Raw genomic sequence first — 9,973 nt, forward strand, 5'->3', positions numbered from 1 at the left:
GCGGAGGCGCCGGCCGGCTTTGTCCGCCGCTGCCCCGCGCCCGCCCCCCGGACCCGCGTGCGCCGGTGGCCCCGTCCCCGGCGCGGCCGGCGAGGCGCAGCGGCCCCCCGCGGTCACCCCCGCGGGCACCGCCCGGCAGCGAGAGGGTGCTCGGGGTCAGGAGCGGCCCCGGGGGAGGGCGCACATCCCCGGAGACGCTCCTCGCTCGGGAGAGTCTCGTGCTCCGGTGTGGGAGCCGCGTCCGGAACGCCCGGGGGAGGGGGGTGGGATGTGCAGGTGTGAGCGCACCTGGATGCCGCCGTGCCCCGGGGTACGCGCTCGCAGCGGTGGCAGGTGAGGAGAGGCAGACAGGCCGCAGGGACTTTGAACCTTGGGCACACAGGGGACGGTGGCAGCAAGGTTAAAACACATCGCAGAGAGGCAGGAAGAGCCAGGCGACAAAGCAGAGCTGTCACCGGTATCGCGAGGGACCTGTGCCAGCCCCTGTGTTCATCAATGACCTAGAAAAGGCGGGAGTGGTAACATGAGAGAGCCCGCTCAGTGCATTTCAGTGAGGCTCTGCTGGCTCCCATCTCAGACCTGTGACACCAAGATCCGTATAGGTGCTGCTGCACGGGGATGCTACAGCCAAGGATGGAGTTAAGTGCTCCTGGCAAAGCTCTGGGGTCACCCAGAGTGTGGTTTAGGGACAGAGTGGATGGGACAGGCAAGGGATGCTCTGCCGCACAGCAGAGCCCTTAGGCTTCTTACTCTGGTCCTCTGTGCCAGCCAGCAGAGCCAGGATGGGTGCCAGGTGAGGAGTCCTAGCTGGTGCCTTGGCTTGGCCATAGTGGTAGTTGCAGCAGGAGAGGGGGATTGACAAAGCCAAGGGATTCAGGGTGTGGAAATCTCCACCTGCTTCTTTCATTGAGGGTAGCAGTACTGGAGCCAAGCATGGTTCTGGGGGGTTCTTGCTGCTCTGATACTGGGGAGAGAGAAGGATCAAAAAGCCAGGAAGTGGAATGTTAGCTATCTTGGGGTAGAAGGAAGATGTTAAGCAGGGAAAAGACAGGCTGCAAAGAGAGGTAGGAAAGAGTAGATGTGCCTGATTGGGGACAGGTTAGTAAAATAAAACAGAGACCACCTGAGGACATGGCTGTGGAGGAAAGGAAGAACCCCTGCATGCAGGGGGGAGAGCGCTGCAGTACAGGGAAAATGATAATGTTTCCTTTTTCTTCCAGATAACCAAAATAAATAATCAGAAGAAAGTAGGAGGCAGGAAAAACAGCATCGTTGGGAAGAGAGAGGACTTTGCTCAGTTTCACACCAGTTTCAGACAACATGTGGGTAGGGTGCATCAGGATGGCCTTGCATAGACCTCCCTTTTTGGCCACTATTGGAGAAGAGGACACTATACTAGTGTCATCTTCTAACAACCAGGAATGGTTGTTATTGTGAGACACATTGCAGGCTAAATGTTGCAAAGTGGTCTGATTTCAATTGCACATGAGAAAGCATGGGCTTGAAATCAAGAGTTTGGTAGGGGTTTAATGAAAGTCTAGCAGAGTCTTAAACCTGCAGAACTATTGCTAACTTCTGTAGACTAATTTCTCTGACAGTGCACCATCAAAAATTCTTCCTCAGTGTTGTCATCTTCCAATAGTTCACAGAATTTTAGTTTATCTGCAATTATAGAGGAGTATCTTGTAGCCCTTTATCCTAAGTCAGAATTTTTATTAAAACTTCTAATACTAAATCTTCAGTGCTGCTTTTCTTTGAAACTATGTTGGGTTTCCATAGCAAAGTTTTGGAAGCAGGGGGGCTTCAGGGATGGCTTCTGTATGAAGCTACTGGAAGCTTCGCATATGTCCAACAGAGCCAATGCCAGCCAGCTCCAAGACCAAGCTGAGCCCATTGGTGACAGTGGCAGCACCTCTGGGATAATGTATATAAAAAGGGTAAAAAGTTATTGTGCTGGAGGAATTGCAGTCAGACAAGAGAGGAGTGAGCATATGTAAGAGAAACAGCCCTGCAGGCACCAAGGTTAGTACAGAGGGAGGGGAAGGAGATGCTCCAGGTGCCAGAGCAGAGATTCCCCTGCAGCCCGTGGTGCAGACCATGGTGAGGCAGCTGTGCCCCTGCAGCCCATGGAGGTCTGTGGGGATGCAGAGATCCACCTGCAGCCTGTGGAGGAGCCCATGCCAGAGCAGATGGATGAACAAAGGAGTATGTGACCCCGTGGGAAGCCTGTGCTGGAGCAGGGTTCTGGCAGGGACCTCTGGACCCATGGAGGGAGGAGCCCAGAGCTGGTTTGGTGGCGGGACTCATGTCCCCAGGACACACACACACTGGAGCTGTCTTTTCCTCAAGGACTGCACCCTGTGGAAGGAACCCACCTAGATCAGCTCATGAACAACTGCAGCCCATGGGAAGGACTTAGTTGGAGAAGTTCACAGAGAACTGTCTTCCACAGAAGGGACCACAAGCTGGAGCAGGGGAGGAGTGTGAGGAGTCCTTCCACTGAGAAGAAGGAACAGCAGAGGCAATGTGTGACAAACTGACCACAACCACCATTCACATCCTCCTGTGCCACTGATGGGGAGGAGGTAGAGAATCAGGAATAAAGTTGGAAGAAGGCAGGGTGGGGGAAGGTGTTTTTAAGATTTGATTTTATTCTTCAATATACTATTCTGATGTGATTGGTAATAAATTAAATTCATTTCCCCAAGTCGAGTCTGTTTTGCCCATGATGGTAACTACTGAGTGCTCTCTGTCCATCCTTATCTTGACACACAAGTCTTTCATATTTTCTCTCCTCTGTCCATTTGAGGAGAGGTAGAGACAAAGTGGCTTTGGTGGGTACTTGGCATCCAGACAGCATCAACCCACCACAGAAGCCCTGACAAGTCTGAGTCACTGAGGTAATGTTGTGGTTCTGTGAGTTATCACAGAACTTGCAATAGGGTCAGTTCTCGTGCAATTACAAAGTAAATCAAATACAAGTTGCTTAGTGTCATTGCATGTTTAGGTCTGTGCAGAAGAGATAAGACAAACTCTTGCTCTGGAGAGATTAATTTGCCTTGATGCTATGAAGCAAGTCTTTCGTGCTCCGTCAGCTGCATGAACTCATTGAATTGAGCTTGTAACTCCACCACAGTTTGGCCACTGGACCACCATGACAAAATAGGCTTCTGCACTTCATATGAATAGTAACTTAATTGAATAAACATTATTGTGGTTTGGATTTCAGGTCCTAAAAGCATCTATACTGGATCAAACTAAATGTCTGGTTAGCCTAATATTCCGTCTTGTGTCCCAACAGGAGCAGGTTTCTGTGAACCTGTCCAGACTACAGCCCACATAACTTCCAGCCAGCCAGTAGCAAAGTGTTCCTAATGTTCAATTTACCTGAGCTGTGTATGAAGAATCACCTTCTTCTGTTTGCTTTGAACTCAGATCCTATTTCATTGATTCCCCTTGGTTCTTAAAATGAAAGAGATAGTGGTCATCTAGTGCAGCCTCCTGCAGAGTCAGCATTGAATTTAGACGAGGTGGCTCAGGCCTTTGTCCAGGTAAGGGTGTGAAAATGCTCCAAGGACAGAAATTCCACAGCCTCTCTTAGCAACTTATTCCCATGTTCTTCGGTGAACATACTTTCCTTATATCAAGTTAGAAACTCCCTTTTTCGATTTGTCACCCTTGTCATATGACCAGGTATTGAGTTGATGCATCATGTTGCCTGTGGTATTAGCATATTATCACATACATCTGTTAATTGCAGGTAAATACATTATTGAAAAAGCATGTTTTATTACAGTAACTTGCAGAGCTCTATTCTAAAAGTAAGATCAAGATGAAAACTTACCCTAGATTCGTACAAGTTCACAAGCTGACTTGTGTTGGGCCTATCAGGAGGTAGGTTTATGATTTAGATCCCTGGAGGAAGAATGCCTCCAGGCATCATTCATTAATAAGATTACCAGATTCTTCTGATTTTTCCTTTCTTTTTTTTGTTTTTCCAGGCTCTGGTTCCAGTCCTCCCTGGCTAATCTCAGCCACTTTTCTATTACATATCACTCATTGCTCTCTAGAGGCACTGTGTGGAAGAAACTATTTGAGGTAAAATTAGGAGTTTAAGGCCACAATATCAGGAACTCAGCTAAAGGTTGTGAAATATGTTCTTCAACAACATTAAGGGTCTAATAAAAGCTGTGAGATTCGAGGCTCCCTTTGTTTATAACTGTGTAATTCAAGGAGACATGATGAGGTCCCTGAATACTGCAAGTTTGAATCCACATATGGCAGCTTTATAGGAATGTGTTACTAATGTTGCTTGCTCTGTCTGCATCCCCTGGGAACACTTTGGATGAATTCATTAATTTTTTTTCTGCCTTGGGAGAGCAGTGGTATATATTTTAAAGTATGTCAAAATCTGTGTCTACACTTTCATAGAAACATAAAATCACAGAATGGTTTGGGTTGGAAGGGACCTTAAAGATCATCTAGTTCCAACCTTCCCATCATGGGCAGGGACACCTTTCACTAAACCAGGTTGCTCAGAGCTCCATCCAACCTGGCCTTTAACCCTTCCAGGGATGGGGCATCCACTGTTTCTCTGGACAACCTGTTCCAGTGCCTCACCATCCTCACAGTGAAGAATTTCTTTCTAGTACCTAATCTAAACCTGCCCTCTTTCAGTTTAAAATTGTTACCCTTTTTCCTATCACTACATGCCTTTGCTATTTCCAGAGTAAAATCACTGAATACGAACATCCTTTCTGTGTCATCCCTTTCCTTTCTTTTCAGCCCTTGCCCTTACAACCCAGCTTCACCCTGTCAATGGCAAAATCCAAATCTTTTCATTTTCTCTTTCTTCCACTTCTATTACATACATTGCCACCCCTTGCACAACTTAGGTCTGCAGGTTTCTCTGCACTTTTTCAACCCTTCATGTGGTATAACTTTTAACAAAACATGGAGTAGGAATCTGCAAATAATGCTGGAAACACTATATAAAAATAATAATAATAAAAAAAGTATAATTTCCATCAGTCACAATTAGATCTAGTGTCTAGGAGGTTAAAGAATCACAGCTGGACTTCAGGCTGCCTTGTACTCTAATGATCTATTTCCTATTTTCCTGAGAATTGAATACAATTGAATTTGATGACTTAGAGGCTGCTGCTGTTTCAGGAAACTTAAATGAGGTACAATGCATAGAAAAGCCTGCTAGTTATGACTTTTTCATCATGGCCTGTACATTTTATAAAGGGCAAGCACAATCTATAAAAGGTGCAAGGCCAGACCAGAGGCAGAGCATTTGAGGAGCATTGAATTTCAATTATTAAATCTTGGTTAAGAAAGTTCATAAGACATAATGCAAAACATGTAATATGCCTTTTAGCATGATTTTGCAGCTCTGCTCAGAACAGCTGAGAATTAAAACCACAAAAGGTTTCATGGTAAGACAGATTAATTTGCAAGACAATTTCAGAGCAATTCATTTTCTGATTATACTGAAATATAGGTTATGCAACCAAATTGTTCTTCAAGATTGTGCAGTGCAATTCCCATCCAGCAGTGGCAAGTGCTTAAGAGACCAGAAATCAATACCCTGATTCTTATAGGTAGAAGAATATGTTAATCAGATGATAGGGAAATACAAAATATGAAAGAGGTCTTGAAGGCATTAGGCAAATCCACATTCCTGGAAAATTTTCAGTGCCATTACTCGAAAACTACAATGCTTTTTCAGATGATGAAAAAACTTCACTAAGGAATCACCATGGAATATTTGTTCGAATTGGGGAAAACAACTTTCAACTGTTGGATTCCCAAACAGCATGGGAAAAAGCCATTTCAGGAGAACAGTACTAATGATTCCAAAAATAGCACAAGAAGAGGAACAGATTCCTTTGTCCCTGGCTAACTCAAGGAGATTTGCTGAGGTCCCCAATTGCTGCAAATTTGAACCCACAAAAAATGGTAGACTTCACACACTTCCAGATAGCTTGCCTTCAAAAGGAATTAGAGAGAAAAAGGGAATGTATGTAATGGATTACTTAATGTCAGTAATTTAGTAAAGAATAAAAATATTAGTATATAACAGAACTCCCCAATAATTTGGAAGAGAAAAAATGGCCATGCACAGCTAATACCTGTGTCATGCTGTAGGATAAAAGAGCACTATAAAGAGAGGATCAAACATACAGAAAGATTTGCTTTATTTTCGAGTTTCAAGTCCAAAAGTTGTTTGCAACAAGAAGAGGACAAATTAAAAATATTCAAGTCAAAGAAAGGCCAAATATTACCTTACTAGATAAGGAAAGCAAGCAAGATAACAGAAAGATCATTATTGTATTATTTCAAAATTAAAATGCAGTTGATGGGATCCAATACATACCAATCAATTTTTTTTCCATGTTCATCCATGTCAGGGCAAGTAGAAATCAGCTTGATTTATGCAAGATAAATTTGAAGATAGAAATAAATAGAAATATCCCCAAATATGAGGAGCAAAACCACATAAGTAGGAATGTCATGGCATTTCCTTCATCACCAGTTTCTGAAGGCTGGCCCAGACAAAGCTTCTGGCAGGGGGATTCTCAGTATACTTATTTTGATTTAGATCAGGAACTATGAAGAGATGACCTCATAAGATCCCTTTTAGCCCAGATTTCTATGAAAACAAAAGCTGATTCAAAATGTTAAGAATTTTAGAAATAGGTGGATGTCTAAAATTGTCATCGCATGATATGTACTAAAGAACACTATTATGGAGTGGCTGACTAGTTCACGGGAAGAATTCATGGCAACCATTTGAATTTAAAGATTTCTGTTATTTACAAGGAGAGGAAGGACAATCCCTGATGTAGTTAAGAAAGATAAGCAACTTGCACAATGGTACTCCTAATGACATGACTAAATATGGAGTGCATGCTCATTCCAGACCTGGAATGTTTTCAGTTGAAACTCATAATCCACAGAAGCCAGGAGAGCCAGACACAATGTAAGGCAGCAAGAGTCACAAGATAGGTACGAAAGTTAGGCACACCATCTGCAAGACATCACTCAGTTCCAGCCTAAGTACTTTCCAGGACAGAATTAATACATATTAATACAATGCCAAATAAATCTTGAACAGAACAGAAAAGGTACTGTCATCAATAGACTGTGGTTTGGTTTTTTTATAAGTACAACATTAAATGAAACATCTTTTGCATTTTTTGCACAGGACAATTTATGCTGTGGGGAAAGTGATGGCAAATGTTAGACAAAAAAAGACTTTCAGAGCCTGTTTCCCTTGCAATAGATTGAGAAGTCTCCCTAAATTTCCATGGGACTAATGTCAGGCAGTAGAGTTCTATGAGCACCAGAAGATAAATATAGCTGATAAAATAAGAAAGATTAAATAATGGTAAATCCATTGTTGAGGGATTTCCAAATACGGAAAAAGGAATTATTCATTTTCCTGGCCACTGGAAAGAATATAAACAAGTTCAAATTGTATCCACAGTTCCTTTGAGGAAGATATGGAGCATGACATTGTACAAGAATAGTTTTCAGGCTCACTGTGTCATTGTGATCTGACTGATGACTGCACACAGGCATCAGCCGAGACAGTGACACTGCTGAGCAAGACAGATGGGAAAATGACATTGAGAAGGCAACACTCGTGCTGCATAACAAATCCAAACTTCTCCTTCCAAACCATGCTGAACTCTCCTAGGAGTAAAAAAAAAGGTAATTATCTTTACTTAAAAGGTTTTCTTTTCCAAACCACTGTCAGTTTTTAAAAGTATGTTCATGCTGCAAGTACCTTTTCTGGAATCAAGAAGATATCTTCAAAATAATTCTATTTTCCTTACAAATTTCCTTCCTGTTTAAAGATATCCTACTGTTTCATCTTTTAGATGCATATATCTGAATATATCTAATTACCTCTCTCACCAGAATATCCAATTGTCCTAAAGAATTATAGTCATAGAATTGAGTTAAGCATGTCCCCTGAAATACACAAAAATGCATGCAAAAGCAAAAATGAATGAATGCATTTCCTAATTACTAAGTCAATTTACAATTTCCTGTCACACAAGCTTTTATGATTACTATATTTAACACAGTCCTATCGCTTCTTCTCTTCATTTTCTCTCTTTTGCATTTCTCAAAGTCCCAATAATTTACATACCCAGCACCTAGGATACTCAGACTAAGATATATTAATTAATTAATATTTAATTAAAAATTAAATAAATAGTCACAATTTTGTCATGGCACGTCTTATCATTCTAAACAGAGGTGACAATAGTCAAATTGCTGCACAATGTTCAAGTTACTTGTGGAAGGGAGAAATACAGAAGAACAATTATGTGCCAAAGTCACTTACAAGATCATTTCCAGAAATGAAAACTTGTGGGTCTTTTTCTTATTTTTTGTCAAAGGACACTGTAAGCCTGGCAGCACTGAGAAGCCCTTAGTTCTTCAATATTGATATACCTGAAGCTATCAACATTTGGTTTGTTTTAAAGCAGACACTTGAAGTCATTTCCATGTTTATGAACACAAACAGGCTCACTGTCATCCCATGGCTATGGACACCCGAGTATGAAGAAGATCCTTTTTTAAGGAACAGGACAAATGGAAAGACAGACATTAGTGACCTCTGAGACTAAAAACTTCAAAATTTTAAATCAAACTGTTCAATTCTCTGATGTTTCCTCACAAATTATGCATTTTATTTCCTTCCCCAACATGAGATACCTCACTTCTTTATTCCCATCAAAGCTTTTTTCCCCCAGCTTTGAGTCCATGACTGTTATTACCCCTTTTTTCCAGCCCCTCTGGCAACTGCCATTACCATATTTGCCCCTTTTTTTGGAATATTTTACATACCACATTCAAGGCAAGGAGAATGTCACATATTCCCAACCATATTCACTAAGACATTTTTTCTAAAGAAATTAAAGACCCCTGAATTCACTCTCCAGGCTTCTCCTGAAGTTTGTTCTTCATTTGCTTTGCAAGACGCAAAACTTCACCCCTGATTCCCCTTCATAGTAATACAAACTAACACATTCAACAGGATGTTTTCAAATTTGAATGTGTCAAAGCCTTTGATAAAGCAGATTTTCACTTCATTTTTCTTAATAAACCCATAAATAGCTTGCTGCTGCTTAGTAGATCACTTAACACATGTCTAGGCATACTAATAGCAATCCCCACACAAGACTCCAGACAAAATTCAATTTTAGCATCTTCGGCCCTATCTTTCCAGAGATGTTACTTTCTCAGCATGCTTCTAACTCACCAAGGTGTCAGCCCTCTTCCTAAATAAGCTTTTGCCAGGCAGAACAATCTCTTCTGGCTGTGGTCTCCCAGTTCCTCTTTCAAAGACCTTTGCAGGAGAATCTGCTTGGCTCCAGAAGGAGATAACCGAGAGTTAACCATCCTCCTTGATTTTTCTGGTAACATGAAGTGTACATACCTCATCACACTTTTCAGTATCCGACTTCCTTCCGGTTTCTTCCTACTTTCTGTTACGATCCTAGAAAGTGTGCCTTCTTGACAATCCCCCACATCTGTTTTTGCCTCTTCCTATGCTGGGCTCAGGTCATTCCGTGGTTTTACAGTCTCCTGCTACATACCTGTATCCCTTCCACTCCTGGTTTCAATGATTTGCAACAGCAATCAGTTTGCAAAGGCAATGCAATAAACCATCTGTATGTGAGCATGACATAACCAGTAGCTATAGTAACAGGAAAGCATGCTTTAAACAAAAAATGAAAAACAAACAAAAAAATCTGAGCAATATCGCTCATCTTTTCCTCCATCCCCAAGTATTGCATGGCTCCATAAATATCCTCTTGTGTTCCTTCACCTAATTACATCTTCCCCTAGCCCAAAACAGAGTGAGATACAAATAAAACTTTATTTTGCTTGGTTGAAGGAGGGAAAATAAATAAATAATAACACACAACAAAACTAGAAAGAAAAG

The 9,973-nt window shown here is 42.0% G+C and overlaps 1 long non-coding RNA gene across 2 annotated transcripts; it reads left to right on the top strand.

The window, feature by feature from the left end:
• Window positions 1-187: 187 nt before the first annotated feature.
• LOC113976223 lies at window positions 188-9,469 on the top strand. 2 transcript variants are annotated; one of them, XR_003537043.1, is made up of 3 exons: window positions 188-1,326; window positions 4,002-4,098; window positions 8,421-9,469. It is a non-coding gene; the product is annotated as an uncharacterized LOC113976223 (long non-coding RNA). The 2 variants fall into 2 exon arrangements; XR_003537045.1 differs by lacking the exon at window positions 188-1,326 and adding an exon at window positions 3,455-3,551.
• Window positions 9,470-9,973: the final 504 nt, after the last annotated feature.

This window comes from Neopelma chrysocephalum, unplaced genomic scaffold (genome assembly GCF_003984885.1).
Source record: "Neopelma chrysocephalum unplaced genomic scaffold, ASM398488v2 Primary Assembly neopelma1_24, whole genome shotgun sequence".
Classification (NCBI taxonomy): domain Eukaryota; kingdom Metazoa; phylum Chordata; class Aves; order Passeriformes; family Pipridae; genus Neopelma; species Neopelma chrysocephalum.